Source organism: Oryza sativa, chromosome 9 (assembly GCF_034140825.1).
Source record: "Oryza sativa Japonica Group chromosome 9, ASM3414082v1".
NCBI lineage: Eukaryota > Viridiplantae > Streptophyta > Magnoliopsida > Poales > Poaceae > Oryza > Oryza sativa.
In genome coordinates this window covers 7,218,148-7,237,782 of record NC_089043.1, presented here as the reverse complement: position 1 = coordinate 7,237,782, position 19,635 = coordinate 7,218,148, and the positions used below count along the sequence as shown (strand labels likewise).

At 47.3% G+C, this 19,635-nt stretch overlaps 1 long non-coding RNA gene across 1 annotated transcript; it reads left to right on the top strand.

Moving 5' to 3' along the window:
* Positions 1 to 1,129: 1,129 nt before the first annotated feature.
* Positions 1,130 to 1,753, top strand: LOC136351867 (uncharacterized). Its single transcript, XR_010735120.1, has 2 exons — positions 1,130 to 1,218; positions 1,302 to 1,753. It is a non-coding gene; the product is annotated as an uncharacterized lncRNA (long non-coding RNA).
* The last annotated feature ends 17,882 nt before the right edge of the window (positions 1,754 to 19,635 follow it).

Here is a 19,635-nt window from a genome sequence, read left to right as displayed (position 1 = left end):
ATCAAAGTATCTTAGCTGATTACAAAATGAGCTATCCTATTACAAGACCAATTATCCAGACAAGTAATGCTGGATAGCCGACACAGCCCGTTGTCTAATTTGATCTACTTCTTCGATGGCTTGGATGTCTTGGGCGTCGGTTCCAGAGATGACTTTGAGGGACTTGGTCATGTCAGCCACATTTTTGATAGCCGATCTCAATCTAGACTTCTGTTCTTCAATAGCACTTGGAAGATTGGCTAGCTTTTGCTTTTCAAGATCCTACTCGGCATTATTCTTCAAGTTGAGCTATAAGATCAATCTTGCGAGCTTCAAGCAGATCTATGTTCGACTGAATCGGCCCAACAGAGAGTTGATCAAGCTTAGCTTTCTCCTCATGCACGAGTTGCCGATTGGCTTGGATAGTGGCTTCAATGTCTTTCCGTTCCTGCCGATCGGCTATCCGTTGCTTAGCCTTTTCCAGCTTGAATTGGTATTGCTCAAGGAATACTGCTGGAGTAATGGTGTTTACCAGATCGTCTGGAATTAGGGCTTGGATTTCTGCAAATCGTGCCCGAATTGAACCACAGTCGGTCACCAGATTATCCAATGATGACTGTAGCCGAAGGGATATGTCTTCAAGTGTTTTCTCAACTGTTTCATCCAAAGGGGCTAGAGCCTTGCTTGTGGTTTCTTCCTCTGTCTCATCAAAGTAATCCTTGATATCAAAAGAGAACAGATCGGCTAAGGCCTGCAAGAGAGAAATTTGAAGACAGTTAAATATCAAATAGATATAGCCGATCTAAGACCTTGTGTTAAAGAGAGATTTACTAGGATAGCAGGAGCAACTGCTTGTTCTTCTTCCTCAACGATATGACTTCCTGTAGCCGATGGAATTTGATCGCTTGATGTTTGTTGTACAAAGTGTTGAGTAAATATCAGCTATGATCATATTAGTGAAAGAATTTATATTGGAAAATCTCACCGGTGGAGCTGGTTTAAGTGTTGTTGCCGATTTCTTTCTCACAACAGTCTTCTTTTTCTGCAAAAACGATATTTATAAGTGATCGGCTACGAGTAAAACGATTACAAGGAGTTAAGGTGAGTGATTTACCCTTGAGAAATAAAAGTACAAAGCTTACAAAAGATGATGAGGACATCCCTTCCAACGATACAACCACGCCTATTGCACAGCAAGGACCAATGACTAGAGCTCGAGCTCGTGAACTTAATTATCAGGTAAAGTCATTCCTAGCTAATCATACAAGTTCTTCTCAGAATTGGGTGCTACTAAATGGTTGTTGTGATCTACTTGTTGTTAGGAATATGGGAGAGGAACCAAATCGCAAGCAGCACTAGCAGCGCTGATTTGATGAAGTCAATGCTCTTCACTCCGGAGGGCAAACGGGGCAAATGAGTACTTGTTGGAAAGATCTCGTCGTCTACTTTCAGCTATGTGTGGCCTCACCATCAAGTTTGACCCAGGCTGCTCAGAATGACGAAAATAGTTCTTTACATCAGAAACTTGGGCTTGGGCCTTGTATCATTACAGCCCATTAGGGGTCCACAAAACCTAGGGTTTGCTCCCACCTCCTCTCCTGGTCATTCCTCCACCTATATAAACTCCTAGCAGCCACCATTTTGCACTTTGGGTTTTGTTTTGATGTAAGTTTAGCTGCAGCTACTTCCTTGTACTCGCGTGTGTCGGCTAGACCACCCGGATACTTGTATTCAGAACCCCATTTTGGTTTGTTTAAGTTTCATCATTTGACAAGTGCCGTGAGCTGTTTCCTTGTCAACTTGTTCTTGCTTGTTCTTCGATTGCTTGCAGGTTCAAGGTTGTTCTTGGCACGGCAAGAACAGCAACAACGTGGAGTCGGTGTACCGGTTGCTAAGGCGCAGCACCCCTGTGGTAGTTGTAGTCGGACCGCCAACGTCGTATCCTTCCCCAAATCGAAGTTTATCCTCCTCTCATCGAAAGATCGGGAACCCCCGTTGCTGCATCAAAAGAGGAAAGGAAAGCTACTAGAGCCATACCGAAACTCTTTCGAAGGCTTCCGGACTCCTGACTCCTATTCTATTTGTATTCCACCAGCTAGATACTACTAAACTAAACTTGAGAGAAATGAGAGAGCTATTGCTTGAGGTGTGTGTGTGAAGTGAAGAGAGTGAGCTCCTTATATAGAGGTAGTTATGACGGTTGTGGAAGGGGAATTGTCCGAAGTGCCCTCCAACTGTCATTGGGATGCAATCCTTGACGTCCACACCAAAACCTAGATCCAACGGCGCCAGGATTGGTTTGGCCGAACCACCCTGGGGCTGTCCCAATCCAGCCCAATTTCGGCTGGTGGCCTCCTCTATTGCTCCACTCCGGAGACTTGTGAATTTTGGCCCAATTCATCTTGTCAATTCTGAGTTCTTGGCCTACTCACACACAAGTCTGGTTCTCGACATCGTCCGATTGATTTATCGTCTGAGTTGATGTCGATTCTCCTCCACTTTAGTGTCATTCCCTACAAGAGGTTAGTATACCTAATACTAGTGGAAGTTTATTATTCTAATAGATATATGCATTGCAAGCATCACTAGTTCTCTATTTTTGTAAGATTGACGGTCGAAACTAATCGATAACGACCATCAACAAAACCCCCAAAGCTTGAACCTTTGCTCGTCCCGAGTAAAGGACGAAAGGAAACAAAGACTTGGTTGTTGATCAGGAGTTGCTACTATGCTGTATATCTCAAAGATACAGGCGCAAGGTATATGTACTCTCTCTCAGATTAAATAATCTTTGGCACGGTGGCTTACCCTTACCCCTGATTCCCACGAGACACTACTTCTCTTTGCCTTGGACGGTTGAAAGACAGAACAGCAATTAGAGCACCAATCACCCGATTTTTATCCATCTCTTATTCTGGAAGTTTTCAAATGATTTTTGCAAAAGAAAGTCAAGTTCCTCAAATGTCTCACTCAGTCTCTCTAAGTGTATCAATTTGAATTCCTCACCAAATTGTTGCCTTGTTAATTCCTACTCAAGTTTTATATGTGGAGCTCGGTAGGGATCAAACATGGCATACTTGCATTCACATTTATTACTAAGTCAAAAACTTAGACTCAAGCAGATAACTAGACATACTCAAGATCAAGATTGTGCGTAGTGTGTGGAAATGGTACATGAGGAAACAATAAAAGAAAAATGCTTCTCCTTTGTGCTTACTTTCTTCTCCCAAAAATCATTCTTTTATTGATTAGGAGAGGGCATGGCTATATTTTTTTTTTCAACATCATGCTCATGCTTGATGGAGCATAACGTTTTTTTTTCATAACCATGTCTTTCCCTCCTCTCTCTTTTTTTTCAAAAGGATTTGTTTTTCTTTTTAGGAGAAGAAAGCACATGAAAGCATGGAGAATTTATTTTGTTGGTAATATGGAAATGGAATGGAATATTGCTTAGCTCCTAGTGTAGGAGTTTAGCATGTGCATTTATGTGGGTGTATGATCTTGATCATAGAGCATGAAAAGTATCTACACAAGTCACAAGAGTTTGACAAAGTTCAATGGAATGACAAGCAACCAAAATGTAAATGGTTTAATCATGATAGCATATTTTTCGCTCTGGTAGGAATTTATATCAAATGAGGAACTTTCAGTTTTATCATTTTGAAAGACAAAACATCTGTAATTCAAGTCAAACTAGTATCAGGATCATAGCAACTCTTATTTACTGTCTCATATCTTGCGACAACCTAGACTTAGATCAGCAAGTGCAGCTCATTTACCTCAGGTTCCCGGATAATTGTTGGCTACTTATATTTAATCTTTGAGAGAGTATTTACTAAGAACCCATATATAAGAGATATAAAACAAAGCAACTATTCATCATTTCAACAAAGAGAACTAGCTTGTCTTTCCTAGCATGACTCAAACCTATCCTATCTTTTTGGGTATTTTCTATTTTGCAAATTTTTATGTTTTCATTTTTTAATAGATGCAATTGGAAAGCAAATATGCAATTGGAAAGGGAAATATGCAATGTGATACAAGTTATGCCACACCCTAAAAATCCCAAATGTATAAATTGTTGTTTAAATGGAATTATTAGAATTGATTTTTAAAATCCTAGAAAAAAAGATCTAATTTTAAATAATAAATTCCAATATAAAAGTGGGCTAGATAAAATTTTATTAAATACTTCACTTGATTCTATAGTTCCTAGATTTTTCTAGGATTTATTTGAGCCAAGAAAGTATTTTTAATCAATGGAATATCATTTCATGAATAATTTAAATAGAAAAAGGTATTAAAATCCTCTTTTGGCTTTTGGCCGAAAGTCGGCCAAAAACCTCTCTCTCTCTCTCCCCGGCCTGTGCGCGCCCGGCCCAGCCAGCCCACCGAGCCGAGCCGCCGCTCTCCCTCCTCTCTCCCGCTGACAGGTGGGGCCCACCTGTCAGGGCCGTCGTCTACCTCGCGCCGCAGCCGCGCCCTAGCCGCGCACGCGCCGCCGTCGCCCTTCCAAATTCCGTTGCCCCTTTCCCGATCCGGTCAAATTGGTAGAGGGGAAATGATCCCCTTGATCTCTTCTATCTTTTCCCCTATAGAAACTTCATCTAATTTCGTTTGGAAATCGCCGGATTTGATCTCGATTCGGATTTGATTTTATTCTCCCAACCCTAAACTTTCCATCTCGCCGCCGGTCGCCGTGGGCCTCCAGCGCCGCCCCTAGCCCTTATAAAAGGACCCCCGGGACCTCCTCTCTTCATTGCCACCTTCGCCTCAGCTCGCCGCCGCTCGTAGCGCCCTAGCCACTAGAGCCCGTGTGCCGCCGCCGCCGAGGGAAGTCCAGCCGAGCGCTGCCGCCGCTCCGGTCGTCATCGTCACTCGGGATGACCGCCGTCGGGATCGCCAAGTCGTCGCTGTCCTCGTCCCGTCCTCCATTTTCGCCGAAGGCCACCGGAGCATCGCCGTCGTCGTCGACCCGAACGTCTCCACCGCTTCAACCTCGCCGCCGTCGCCGTCCGTTGCCGTCCGTCGTCGTCCGAGCCCTCGGTGAGTTCGCTGCGTTGCCCTCTACCCGTTGGTGCCCTTCGTTTGCGCCGCAGCGCTGTCATTCGCCGGTGAGCACGAGGTGCCGAGCCGCCGCCGGTGATGACATCATCGTCGACGTCAACGCCGCGTGATCCGTAGACCCGTGGTGGATTTGATCGATCTCGGCCGTCCGTTTTGTCTAGATTAGATCTTAGCCGTTCGATCCGTAGACCGTTCCCGTGCACCCGCTCCACCGTGAACCCGAGCCCCGCTGACGCAATAAATCCTTTTTCCTTTTCAAAAATAATTCTTTATTGCGTCATAATCTAATTAAAATCTATATAAATGATTTAATCCAGTTTAATTTTTAAAAATTCATAACTAATTCATCTTAGCTCGGATTTAGTTGGTTCAAGTCTCTAAATTTTTCTAAAATTGAGATCTACATGTTAAAAATATCCACATGTGTTGTTTATGATTGTTTATGTGCTGTTTTGGTGATTTTGCTCTTTTATGCTTAGATTCCGACGTTCCCGGAGAGACCGATTTTGTAGGAGAAGACCTTGAAGAGTTCCAAGGCCAGCAAGGCAAGTCACACAGATCCCAAGCAACCCTTTGAGCATGTTGATCCCGTTTAAAGCTATTGTTTCTATTCAACTATTGCATTTATTTTTGAATGTCATTGGGTGGGAATAACCTATTGCCTTTGTTATAGCCCTTTGTTATTGATTACCTATACTTTGTCACCTGGTTAATAATTGGATTAGCTAGAACATTATATGGTTTTAGCTAAAGTAATTAGGATGCTTAGCCTGCTTAGAGACACTAGCTCATATAAATGGGATAATTAATGATTCACTATTACTTAATGATGGCTTAATGATAGCTCATGATGGTTAATCCTGATAGGTTGATTAATTAAGATGCCAACTAAAATATGGTAATGGTGGGTTGTGAGCACATGATTTTGATGGTCGTGCTCATGACAATTAAGGACCGGATCACGATTTTCGGTTGTGAAACATTAACCGTACCAACCACAAGCCAGCGTGGGCAACGGCTTTACCTTTTGTATAGTGTGGTTCATTGTAGAGCACCAGACTGAGAAGTGGTGGAGATAAGCCCACAGGGGTCGCTGGGGAGTCCATGCCTTGTTTATAAGGGGGTGATTATGATCCAGGAAGGGTGCACTGCTTTGAATTGTGTTATGCAAAGGGTATTGTCACAATCTCTATTCGGGTACTTGTTAAGTATCGCGACGCATGGTTGACATGATGTTGAGATTGTGTCTTGTGGGTACAGTGGTACACCTCTGGCCAGAGTAAAACTATTCGAATAGCCGTGCCCGCGGTTATGGGCGGGTCGAACAATGTCTTTCGTGATTAGTCTTGTTGGCGGATGGCATGAGGCCCTTCGACCAAGTCTGCCGAAACCCGTGGCGAAGGCTATGGATCAAGAACGGCGTGAGGCGAAGAGTCGTGCGAGTGCCTTGCCGGGCCAGAGGCGTCTCAGGCGAAGGGTGCAAGGCGAAGACTATGAAGACGACTTCGCCATGACAAGTTCGCCCCCGCGAGGGCCAAAGAAGCCTTTCCGGCCCATCAAGCCTAGGGGCTTTAGGGCCGGCGATCGCCTGACGGCCCATCAGGGGCCCATGAACCCCTATAGCATTATGTACCCCTGTAAATGTCCCTTTCGTAAGGGTAATCATGTAAATTCCCCTCTACAAACTAAACCCTAGTAGTAAGATCCTGTAATGGGGCTATAAATAGTCCCCTAGGGCCATGTAATGGGGGATCCCAAGTGAAATTCAAAAACTTAATACACTTTGTTTTTCCAAGCACTGTTGAGTAACCACGTCTTTCGACGCATGCAGTTGTCGTTTCGACAACATCTGGCGCCGACCGTGGGGACCTCCGAGCGAAACCACTGAGAGCGAATGCCACCGAAGAGGGTCGTGAAGGAGAAGGTTGCCAGGCGGAGGGAGAGCGACGCCGGACCGGACATGGCTGCCGAGGAAGGAGCAGAGCCTTCCGCGCCCGTGGCCGAAGATGGAGGAGCACAAGCGCCATCACAACCGCCTTCGGCCCCTGCAACCTCAGTGCAAGTGCCGAATGCGACCGACATGGCGAAGGCGGCTGCGGCGGCAAGGGCACTCCAGACCAGGGCGGAGATCCTTTCGACAAGTCAACCGGTGGTGCCCCAAGCCGCTCCATCGCAGTCGGCAGCGGCCCCAACTGCGCTCGCCGTTGAACAGGCCCAAATCAGCCTTGACCCCGAAGCACAAGCCGAAGCCGACATGGAAGCCATGCGGCGGAACATGACACGGCTCTAAGACATGCTTCACCAAATGCGAGAACAACAACAAGCATACGAGGCGGCAAGGCGGACCAAGGCCACGTCGGCTCCAATCCTTTAGTATTCGGCAGGCTATGTCCCACCTCAAGTCCATCTGCAAGTAACGGCCCAGCCCTTTCCGCCACAAGCCGCACAAGGGCCAGGTGTACTTCGCCGGGCAGCATCAACCACCTGGCCAAGCGCCACAATCAGTGGCGGAAGGGGCTTTGGCTCTGCAGGCGCAACTCCAAGCTTTCCTTCAGCAACTCAACCAACCCCACTGCATTTCAAGTACAACCCCATCGGCCCGCCCGGAGGGGAATACAAGTCAAGGTACGCTTAATTGGTTGCCACCGATTCAGCCGGGCCTGGGAGTTTCGCCGTGGAATCAAGGATCGCAGTTCGACTTTGTCAACGCCGCTCAGGCGCCAACCGTTCGGCAGCAAGCTCCGACTCCAGGCTTCGGAACAAACCAAGCACCAATTCAAGCTGCCATGACGTGGTCACAGCCAATTTTTGACCCGGCCATGGCGGCTCAGCAAGTACCACCAGTTGGAGCCGGGCAGCCGAACGCCATGGCCCAACCTCACGCACAAGCTGCGATTTCGCCCTTCGCCACACCGTACCCGCAACAAGGTGCGGTAAACAGGGCGGGAGGCGAAAAGGGGCTACCGCTGAGTGGGGGAATCAAGACTCGTCCAATCCCACCCCAGTTCAAGTTCCCACCCGTCCCACGCTATTCGGGCGAAACCGACCCGAAGGAGTTCCTCTCCATCTACGAGTCAGCGATCGAAGCGGCTCATGGTGACGAAAATACCAAGGCAAAGGTAATACATCTCGCTCTAGACGGCATCGCCCGTTCTTGGTATTTCAATTTACCAGCCAATAGCATTTACTCATGGGAGCAATTGCGCGATGTTTTTGTCCTTAACTTTCGAGGCACCTATGAGGAGCCGAAGACGCAGCAACACCTTCTCGGCATTCGCCAAAGGCCGGGGGAGTCGATAAGGGAGTACGTGCGTCGCTTCTCGCAAGCCCGGTGCCAAGTTCAAGACATAACCGAGGCGTCGGTTATAAACGCCGCTTCGGCCGGACTGCTCGAGGGCGAACTCACAAGAAAAATCGCCAATAAGGAGGCACAGACGCTCGAGCACCTACTTCGCATCATTGATGGGTTCGCAAGGGGTGAGGAGGATTCCAAGCGACGACAAGCTATACAAGATGAGTACGACAAAGCCTCCGTCGCCGCTGCTCAAGCTCAAGCACAAGTTCAAGTTGCCGAACCACCTCCCCTCTCTATTCGCCAGTCTCAGCCGGCAATCCAAGGACAGCCGCCGAGGCAAGGCCAAGCCCCCATGACTTGGAGAAAGTTCAGAACAGATCGGGCGGGCAAGGCTGTGATGGCTGTCGAAGAAGTGCAAGCCCTCCGCAAGGAGTTCGACGCCCAGCAAGCAAGCAACCATCAGCAGCCAGCCTGCAAGAAAGTCCGAAAAGACCTCTACTGCGCCTTTCACGGACGCTCTTCGCATACCACGGAACAATGCCGAAACATTAGGCAACGTGGCAACGCGCAAGACCCAAGGCCGCAGCAGGGAGCAACTATCGAAGCACCCCGCGAAGCAGTTCAGGAGCAAACACCCCCAGCCGAACAGCGCCAAGATGCGCAGCGAAGGATAATCCAAGTGATTACAAGGGCCGACCCACCAAGCCAGTTGTCCAAACGGCAGAAGAAGATGCAGATCCGTATGGTCCACAGCATCACTTCGGCGGGCGAAGGGGCGCCACAGTACATGAACCAGCTGATCTCTTTCGGGCCAGAAGACGCCGAAGGAGTCCTGTTCCCGCATCAAGATCCACTGGTAATCTCAGCTGAGATAGCCGGTTTTGAAGTACGGCGAATCCTGGTCGATGGAGGGAGTTCGGCCGACATTATCTTTGCCGAAGCATATGCTAAGATGGGGTTGCCAACCCAAGCACTTACCCCAGCACCAGCATCGCTCCGCGGTTTTGGTGGGGAACCAGTTCAAGTTCTTGGCCAAGCACTCTTGCTGATAGCCTTTGGCTCGGGGGAGAACAGACGCGAAGAGCAAATACTGTTCGACGTCGTTGACATCCCGTACAACTATAACGCCATTTTCGGCCGCGCAATCCTGAATAAGTTCGAAGCCATTTCCCACCATAATTATCTCAAGCTCAAGATGCCCAGCCCGACAGGGGTGATTGTATTCAAGGGGCTTCAGCCTTCGGCCGCTCCAAAAGGCGATCTAGCCATAATTAACAGAGCAGTGCACAGTGTTGAGCCCGAACTGCATGAACGGCCAAAGCACACGCCAAAGCCCACCCCTCACGGCAAGATAACAAAAATGCAGATTGATGATGCCGACCCCACAAAGCTCGTATCACTGGGGGGCGACATGGGCGAAGAAGAAGTTGAGAGTATCCTACAGGTGCTCAAGAAGAACATCGACATCTTCGCCTGGAGCCCTGACGAGGTGGGAGGTGTTCCGGCAGATCTCATCATGCATCACCTGGCGGTCAAGCCGGACATTAAGCCAAGAAAACAAAAGTTGCGCAAGATGTCTGCCGATCGCCAAGAAGCGGCGAAGGCCGAAGTACAAAAATTACTCCGGGCGGGGGTTATCCAAGAGATTGACCATCCGGAGTGGCTGGCGAATCCAGTGCTGGTGCGGAAGTCAAACGTCAAATGGCGCATGTGTGTCGATTTCACAGACCTGAACAAAGCGTGTCCGAAAGACGATTTCCCCTTGCCGCGAATCGACCAGCTCGTGGATTCAACAGCTGGATGCGAGCTCATGAGTTTCCTGGATGCATATTCCGGTTACCACCAGATCCACATGAAGCTGCCCGACATCCCCAAAACATCCTTCATCACTCCATTCGGCACATTTTGTCACCTCAGGATGCCTTTCGGCTTGAGGAACGCAGGAGCAACTTTCGTCAGGCTGGTGTACAAGGTCCTTGGCAAGCAGTTGGGACGGAATGTGGAAGCTTACGTCGACGACATCGTCGTAAAAAGCCGCAAGGCTTTCGACCATGCAATCGACCTGCAGGAGACGTTCGACAGCTTGCGCGCGGCAGGCATAAAGCTGAATCTGGAGAAGTGCGTTTTCGGCGTCCGCGCAGGCAATTTGTTGGGTTTCCTTGTTTCCGAAAGAGGCATCGAGGCGAATCCCGAGAAAATCGATGCCATCCAGCAAATGAAGCCTCCGTCAAGCGTACATGAAGTACAAAAGCTCGCAGGCCGAATTGCGGCACTCAGTCGATTCCTCTCAAAGGCGGCCGAAAGAGGTTTGCCCTTCTTCAAGACCGTCCGGGGCGCGGGAAAGTTTAATTGGACACCAGAGTGCCAAGCAGCATTCGACGAGCTAAAGCAATACTTGCAAAGCCCGTCAGCTCTGATAAGCCCACCCCCAGGAAGCGAACTGCTATTATACTTAGCAGCTTCGCCGGTGGTAGTCAGTGCTGCACTCGTCCAAGAAACAGAGTCCGGACAGAAACCGGTCTACTTCGTCTCCGAAGCACTGCAAGGAGCGAAGACAAGGTACATTGAAATGGAAAAGCTCGCTTACGCTCTAGTGATGGCTTCGCGCAAGCTTAAGCACTACTTCCAGGTCCACAAAGTCATAGTGCCATCACAGTACCCCTTGGGCGAAATACTTCGAGGCAAGGAAGTCACTGGCTGGCTCAGCAAGTGGGCGGCAGAGCTATCCCCGTTCGACTTGCATTTTGTCGCACGCTCTGCTATCAAGTCTCAAGTGCTAGCTGACTTCGTAGCTGAATGGACACCAGTACTTGTCCCCGACCCCGAGCCCGCCGAACAATTCTGGGTGATGTGCTCTGACGGGTCATGGTCGCACAGGGGGGCAGGCATTGCGGCAGTTCTCTTTTCGCCGAATGGTGTGCCGATTCGGTACGCAGCAAGACTGCAGTTCGACACAACCAACAATGTAGCAGAATACGAAGCCGTTCTCCTGGGCCTAAGAAAGGCGAAAGCACTGGGAGTCCGACGCCTGCTAATTCGAACTGACTCCAAGTTGGTAGCAGGCCATGTTGACAAGTCCTTCGAGGCAAAAGAAGAGGGAATGAAGAAGTATCTGGAGGCTGTTCGGTCCATGGAAAAATGCTTCACCGGCATAACGGTCGAACACTTGCCTAGAGACCAGAACGGGGAAGCAGACGCCTTGGCAAAATCCGCTGCTTGTGGTGGCCCACATTCGCCTGGCATCTTTTTCGAAGTCCTACATGCTCCAAGTATGCCCATGGATAGTTCGGAAGTCATGGCAATCGACTAGGAGAAACTGGGCGAAGACCCATGTGACTGGCGAACCCCATTCGTGAAACACCTTCAAACTGGCTGGCTTCCGGTAGACGAAGCAGAAGCAAAGCGTTTGCAGCTAAGAGCCACGAAGTATAAGATGGTCTCGGGTCAGCTTTACCGCTCCGGGGTTTCTCAACCCTTACTTCATTGCATCTCTTTCGCCAAAGGCGAAGAAATGGCAAAGGAAATACATCAGGGACTATGTGGCGCGCACCAGGCTGCAAGAACAGTGGCCTCCAAAGTATTTAGACAAGGAGTTTATTGGCCCACTGTATTGAAAGTCTATGTTGAGCAAATAAAGAAGTGCGAAAGTTGCCAGCGTCATGGCCGAAGCCAAGCCGCGCCCCAGTATGATCTGCAGCCCATTGCGCCAATATGGCCCTTCCCCAGATGGGGACTGGACATCATCGGGCCGTTCCCAGTGGCGCGAAACGGGTATAAATTCGCAATTGTAGCTGTGGAATATTTCTCTCGATGGATTGAAGCCGAACCCCTTGGGGCAATCACTTCGGCAGCAGTACAGAAGTTTGTATGGAAAAACATTGTTTGCCGTTTCGGAGTGCCAAAAGAGTTCATCACTAACAATGGCAAGCAGTTTGACTCTGATAAGTTCAGAGAAATGTGCGAAGGGATTAACCTGGAAATCAGGTTCGCGTCGGTCGCACACCCGCAGTCAAATGGGGCGGCCGAACATACTAATGGCAAGATCCTAGAAGCACTAAAGAAAAGAGTCGAGGGGGCGGAAGGCAAATGGCCAGAGGAATTGCTATCGGTTCTCTGGGCCCTTCGGACGACCCCCACAAGACCAACCAAGTTTAGCCCGTTTATGCTTCTTTATGGCGACGAGGCGATGACCCCAGCAGAGCTAGGGGCTAACTCACCAAGGGTGATGTTCTCTGGGGGCCAAGAGGGACGCGAAGTATCGCTCGAACTCTTGGAAGGAGTAAGAGTCGAAGCGCTTGAGCACATGCACAAGTACGCCACAAGCACTTCGGCAACTTACAACAAAAAAGTTCGACCCACGGAACTGATGCCTAGTCATCTTGTCCTAAGGAAGAGGGCGAACCCAGTAGCGGTTGGCAAGCTTGAATCAAAGTGGAAAGGACCATACCTCATCAAACACAAGTCCAGGACGGGATCTTTTCGCCTAGCGACACTCGAAGGCGAAGAGTTCGACCATTCCTGGAACGCCGCCTCTCTCAAGCGCTTCTATGCCTAGAATGGGTGGCACCCAAATCGCAAACTTGTAAAAATGTACATACAGTCATGTAAGCCCTTCGGCACTATGTAAAGCCCTTCGGCGCTGTGTAAGCCTTTCGGCAAAGAAAAAAAAGGAAAAAAAAGAAAAAAAACAAGAGAGAAAAAAGAGAAAAAAAAACTGGATGTAGGGCTATTATCCACTATGGAGGCCCGAACCAGTATAAAATCTCTGTGTCCTCCGCCTTCTTTTTATTTTTCGTGTGATTGATAATTTGTGGAAAAACCCCAAGGCAAACACCTGATCAGCGAAAAAGGCCAGGGGGGCGAAACGAATCGGCCGAAGCATTGCTCGCCGAACGTTGAGACCGCAACAGCTTGTCTCGGAAAAAATAGCTGAACAACGTTACGACTGATCAGCATAAAAGCAAAAGCGTTTCTCTCGACACAAAACGCTATAGATCGAAAACGAACGACGAAAAGCTGAAAAGTCAGTACACCTATTTCGCTAATATACGCAAAGGGGCCGGCATGTTCCGACCTAACAAAAGCATAAAATGTGATGATGCGAAAAATAGCGAAAAGGAAATAAAGCACGTTCTTTATTAACTTCGAAAAAATAATCGAAGAATTTGGTTCACAACCCGATACAATTCACTTCATAAGTAAATTACATCTTCGCCCCCGTAATCATTATCCCTCCCTAAGGAATGGTCAGACGAACTAGGTTCGTCATCACTACTAATATCGTACACAACGTTAAGAGGAGTAGGGGGCAAAACACAGACTAAACTGTAACGACGCTGAAAGATCGTTTCCTGGCGTTTAGTCTTCTCATGGTTTCGCCAAAAGCGAGCCATATCCTCCAAATGTCTTGAATGAACAAGATCGTAATCTTCTAAGGTTCGCCCGGGGTGCGCCCGCAGCCAGTTGGCAACCTTGAAAACCTTATAGCTGCGACCGTTTATCTCCATTTCGCAATAAACAGGCCGAAATGGACATCGCACCTTCGGCAGACAATTCGATGCCACAAATTTCTCGTTTTGACTTCGCCAGTTCCCAGAAGGGGGCCGAATGCATGATTTTCGGCGAACCCCCTGGTAGACAGTGCAGAAAAGGCAAAACACAACTTACATAGTAAGAATAGGCAAAAGAAGGGGAAGGTATGGCATAATGCGAAATGAGCAAAATAACAATATGCCAAAGGCTTCGGTCATCAAAAAGTGATTAAGATTGTCACACATTCCAAATATACAAAAAAAGCCTTTTTTAAGGTTTGGCGGCAGCCTGCCGAATGTACACCATTCGCCTCTCCAGGCAAACGCAAAAAAGGAAGCAAAACTATAAAATTCTAAGGATAGGGCGGAGGGCCTCACACCTCTGGGTGATCCTGGGCATCGCCTCCAACCTCTTCGCCCGCCGCGTCTTCTCCTTCGCCCTGATCTGCCGCCTCCGCCTTCGCCAGTTGCTCCAGAAGGCGCGCCTTGGCAGCGGACCGGCCGTCTTTCTCCCAGAATTGTTTTCGCCACACGCGAAGAGCGGGCGAAATATTCTGCGCACTAATCTCCCAGTCCCCTTTCGCGTAGGTAGGGAACTCGGCGACGTGCTCGCAGCCGAACTGCTGCAAGAGGTCTAAGGTGAAGGCCGCCGATACACGTGCACAGCAATCGCCGTACGCGGTGGCACAGTCCGAAACCGATCCGCCAGCCTGCTGGGTCCACTCGGAGAAGTCGAAGGCTGAGGCATCCTCGGCAGGGACCCCCCGCACCTTCGCGCCCATGTCGGTAAGGGCGAGGCGGAGCGTTTGGCAAGCCGTTCTCACGGACTCGGTGGTCTTCGCCATCTCTCGCGAAAACCGCTGCGACTCCTCTACGGCGCTCGCCTCGGCCCTGCTAGCCTTCTGGCGAAGAGCCTCCATCTTCGGCTCAGTAAGGTTGTAATAATCGACGAGCACCGCCGAATGGGCCTTCTCCTTCTCCAGTTCGGCCTTGAGGCGATCAACCTCGGCCCAGGCCTCTTTCCCCTTGTCCAATTCGGACTGAAGGCGTTTAACCTCAGTTTTCGCCTCCTTGAGGGTGTAGGCTAGGGACTCCACCTCCAAGTTCTTGCGGCTTATTTCGTCATCCTTGGCCCGTAGACGGCTCTTAAAACCATCAAAACGGGCCCGCACGGTTCGCTCTGTCGAACAGTGAGCTGCAAGAATCTAGATGAAAGATAGGAGCGGACGAAAAGGACAAAAGGTTAATCGCGAGACGTAAAAATAAGAGGGAAGAGGAAAACGAAGAAGGAAGAAAAGTCATACCCGTGTGTGCCAAAATATGCCAATATTGGCATTAATTGACAAAAGTTTGTCGCGCGAATCACGTAGGGAGTTTTTGCCACGAACGCACCCAATACACTCCAATATGTCCAAAAATCATGGTTTGGTGTTATTTGAACTTTTTCATTTCGGTCGAAAATATCGTACCCACGTGGGCCAATAATGGCATTATTTGACAAAATTTCGCCACGCGAATCACGAACTGAGTTTTTGCCGCGAACGCACCCAATACACTCCATTATGTCCAAAAATCATGTTTTGCTGCTTTTCGAACTTTTTCATTCCGGTCAAAAACATCGCACCCGTGTGTGCCAAAATATGCCAATATTGGCATTAATTGACAAAAGTTTGTCGCGCGAATCACGTAGGGAGTTTTTGCCACGAATGCACCCAATACAATCCATTATTTACAAAAATCATGTTTTGGGGCGTTTTGAACTTTTTCATTCCGGTCATAAACATCGCACCCGTGTGTGCCAAAATATGCCAATATTGGCATTAATTGACAAAAGTTTGTCGCGCGAATCACGTAGGGAGTTTTTGCCACGAACGCACCCAATACACTCCAATATGTCCAAAAATCATGTTTTGCTGCTTTTCGAACTTTTTCTTTCCGGTCAAAAACATCGCATCCGTGTTAGCCAATTATGCCTATATTGGCATTAATTGACAAAAGATCGTCGCGCGAATCACGAAGGGAGTTTTTTCCCCGAACGCACCCAATACACTCCAATATGTCCAAAAATCATGTTTTGGTGTTTTTTGAACTTTTTCATTTTGGTCGAAAATATCGTACCCACGTGGGCCAATAATGGCATTAATTGACAAAAGTTCTCCGCGCGAATCACGAAGTGAGTTTTTGCCTCGAACGCACCCAGTACACTCCAATATGTCCAAAAATCATGTTTTGCTGCTTTTCGAACTTTTTCATTCCGGTCAAAAACATCGCACCCGTGTGTGCCAAAATATGCCAATATTGGCATTAATTGACAAAAGTTTGTCGCGCGAATCACGTAGGGAGTTTTTGCCACGAACGCACCCAATACAATCCATTATTTACAAAAATCATGTTTTGGGGCGTTTTGAACTTTTTCATTCCGGTCATAAACATCACACCCGTGTGTGCCAAAATATGCCAATATTGGCATTAATTGACAAAAGTTTGTCGCGCGAATCACGTAGGGAGTTTTTGCCACGAACGCACCCAATACACTCCAATATGTCCAAAAATCATGGTTTGGTGTTATTTGAACTTTTTCATTTCGGTCGAAAATATCGTACCCACGTGGGCCAATAATGGCATTAATTGACAAAAGTTCGCCACGCGAATCACGAACGGAGTTTTTGCCGCGAACGCACCCAATACACTCCAATATGTGCAAAAATCATGGTTTGGTGTTATTTGAACTTTTCATTTCGGTCGAAAATATCGTACCCACGTGGGCCAATAATGGCATTAATTGACAAAAGTTCGCCGCGCGAATCACAAAGTGAGCTTTTGCCTCGAACGCACCCAATACACTCCAATATGTGCAAAAATCATGTTTTGGTGTTTTTTGAACTTTTTTATTTCGGTCGAAAATATCGTACCCACGTGGGCCCATAATGGCATTAATTGACAAAAGTTCTCCGCGCGAATCACGTATTGAGTTTTTGCCTCGAACGCACCCAATACACTCCAATATGTACCAAAGTCATGTTTTGGGGCTTTTTGAACTTTTTCATTCTGGTCAAAAACATCGCACCCGTGTGTGCCAGAATATGCCAATATTGGCATTAATTGACAAAACTTCGTCGCGCAAATCACGAAGGGAGTTTTTGCCACGAACGCACCCAATACACTCCAATATGTGCAAAAATCATGGTTTGGAGTTATTTGAACTTTTTCATTTCGGTCGAAAATATCGTACCCACGTGGGCCAATAATGGCATTAATTGACAAAAGTTCTCCGCGCGAATCACGAAATGAGTTTTTGCCACGAATGCACCCAATACAATCCATTATTTACAAAAATCATGTTTTGGGGCGTTTTGAACTTTTTCATTCCGGTCATAAACATCGCACCCGTGTGTGCCAAAATATGCCAATATTGGCATTAATTGACAAAAGTTTGTCGCGCGAATCACGTAGGGAGTTTTTGCCACGAACGCACCCAATACACTCCAATATGTCCAAAAATCATGTTTTGCTGCTTTTCGAACTTTTTCATTCCGGTCAAAAACATCGTACCCACGTGGGCCAATAATGGCATTAATTGACAAAAGTTCGCCGCGCGAATCACGAAGTGAGTTTTTGCCACAAACGCACCCAATACAATCCAATATTTACAAAAATCATGTTTTGGGGCGTTTTGAACTTTTTCATTCCGGTCATAAACATCGCACCCGTGTGTGCCAAAATATGCCAATATTGGCATTAATTGACAAAAGTTTGTCGCGCGAATCACGTAGGGAGTTTTTGCCACGAACGCACCCAATACACTCCAATATGTCCAAAAATCATGTTTTGCTGCTTTTCGAACTTTTTCATTCCGGTCAAAAACATCGCATCCGTGTTTGCCAATTATGCCAATATTGGCATTAATTGACAAAAGATCGTCGCGCGAATCACGAAGGGAGTTTTTTCCTCGAACGCACCCAATACACTCCAATATGTCCAAAAATCATGTTTTGGTGTTTTTTGAACTTTTTCATTTTGGTCGAAAATATCGTACCCACGTGGGCCAATAATGGCATTAATTGACAAAAGTTCGCCGCGCGAATCACGAAGTGAGCTTTTGCCTCGAACGCACCCAATACACTCCAATATGTCCAAAAATCATGTTTTGGTGTTTTTTGAACTTTTTCATTTCGGTCGAAAATATCGTACCCACGTGGGCCCATAATGGCTTTAATTGACAAAAGTTCTCCGCGCGAATCACGTATTGAGTTTTTGCCTCGAACGCACCCAATACACTCCAATATGTACCAAAATCATGTTTTGGGGCTTTTTGAACTTTTTCATTCTGGTCAAAAACATCGCACCCGTGTGTGCCAGAATATGCCAATATTGGCATTAATTGACAAAACTTCGTCGCGCAAATCACGAAGGGAGTTTTTGCCACGAACGCACCCAATACACTCCAATATGTGCAAAAATCATGGTTTGGAGTTATTTGAACTTTTTCATTTCGGTCGAAAATATCGTACCCTTGTGGGCCAATAATGGCATTAATTGACAAAAGTTCGCCGCGCGAATCACGAAGTCAGTTTTTGCCACGAACGCACCCAATACACTCCAATATGTACAAAAATCATGTTTTGGGGCTTTTTGAACTTTTTCATTCCGGTCAAAAACATCGTACCCACGTGGGCCAATAATGGCATTAATTGACAAAAGTTCGCCGCGCGAATCACGAAGTGAGTTTTTGCCACGAACGCACCCAATACAATCCATTATTTACAAAAATCATGTTTTGGGGCGTTTTGAACTTTTTCATTCCGGTCATAAACATCACACCCGTGTGTGCCAAAATATGCCAATATTGGCATTAATTGACAAAAGTTTGTCGCGCGAATCACGTAGGGAGTTTTTGCCACGAACGCACCCAATACACTCCAATATGTACAAAAATCATGTTTTGGGGCTTTTTGAACTTTTTCATTCCGGTCAAAAACATCGTACCCACGTGGGCCAATAATAGCATTAATTGACAAAAGTTCGCGACGCGAATCACGAACTGAGTTTTTGCCGCGAACGCTCCCAATACAATCCATTATTTACAAAAATCATGTTTTGGGGCGTTTTGAACTTTTTCATTCCGGTCAAAAACATCGCACCCGTGTGTGCCAAAATATGCCAATATTGGCATTAATTGACAAAAGTTTGTCGCGCGAATCACGTAGGGAGTTTTTGCCACGAACGCACCCAATACACTCCAATATGTACAAAAATCATGTTTTGGGGCTTTTTGAACTTTTTCATTCCGCTCAAAAACATCGTACCCACGTGGGCCAATAATGGCATTAATTGACAAAAGTTCGCCGCGCGAATCACGAAGTGAGTTTTTGCCACGAACGCACCCAATACAATCCATTATTTACAAAAATCATGTTTTGGGGCGTTTTGAACTTTTTCATTCCGGTCATAAACATCACACCCGTGTGTGCCAAAATATGCCAATATTGGCATTAATTGACAAAAGTTTGTCGCGCGAATCACGTAGGGAGTTTTTGCCACGAACGCACCCAATACACTCCAATATGTACAAAAATCATGTTTTGGGGCTTTTTGAACTTTTTCATTCCGGTCAAAAACATCGTACCCACGTGGGCCAATAATAGCATTAATTGACAAAAGTTCGCGACGCGAATCACGAACTGAGTTTTTGCCGCGAACGCACCCAATACAATCCATTATTTACAAAAATCATGTTTTGGGGCGTTTTGAACTTTTTCATTC